This window comes from Penaeus monodon, chromosome 28 (assembly GCF_015228065.2).
Source record: "Penaeus monodon isolate SGIC_2016 chromosome 28, NSTDA_Pmon_1, whole genome shotgun sequence".
NCBI lineage: Eukaryota > Metazoa > Arthropoda > Malacostraca > Decapoda > Penaeidae > Penaeus > Penaeus monodon.
The window spans coordinates 502,117-502,373 of NC_051413.1; positions in this window are offsets into that span (position 1 = coordinate 502,117).

Below are 257 nucleotides of genomic sequence, written 5' to 3' on the forward strand. Positions count from 1 at the left end.
CGAGTGCACAGATTGTCATAAATTCCCTTGCAGTTGCATATTACACATACCGAAGCTCTCAGCCAACACAGGATGTTCTTTGATAAAAACGAAGGAATCGGACGGGAAATTTTTACCGACGGTTGGAAAGCGCTTATCAAAACAAGTGAATTACGTATTACAGCGTCCAGTAATAATAAAAGGTGGCATTGGAACGCAAGTGGATGCAGAATCCGTTCTTGGATTCCATTGTGGAATTAGATAAATTGTTAGGAAAG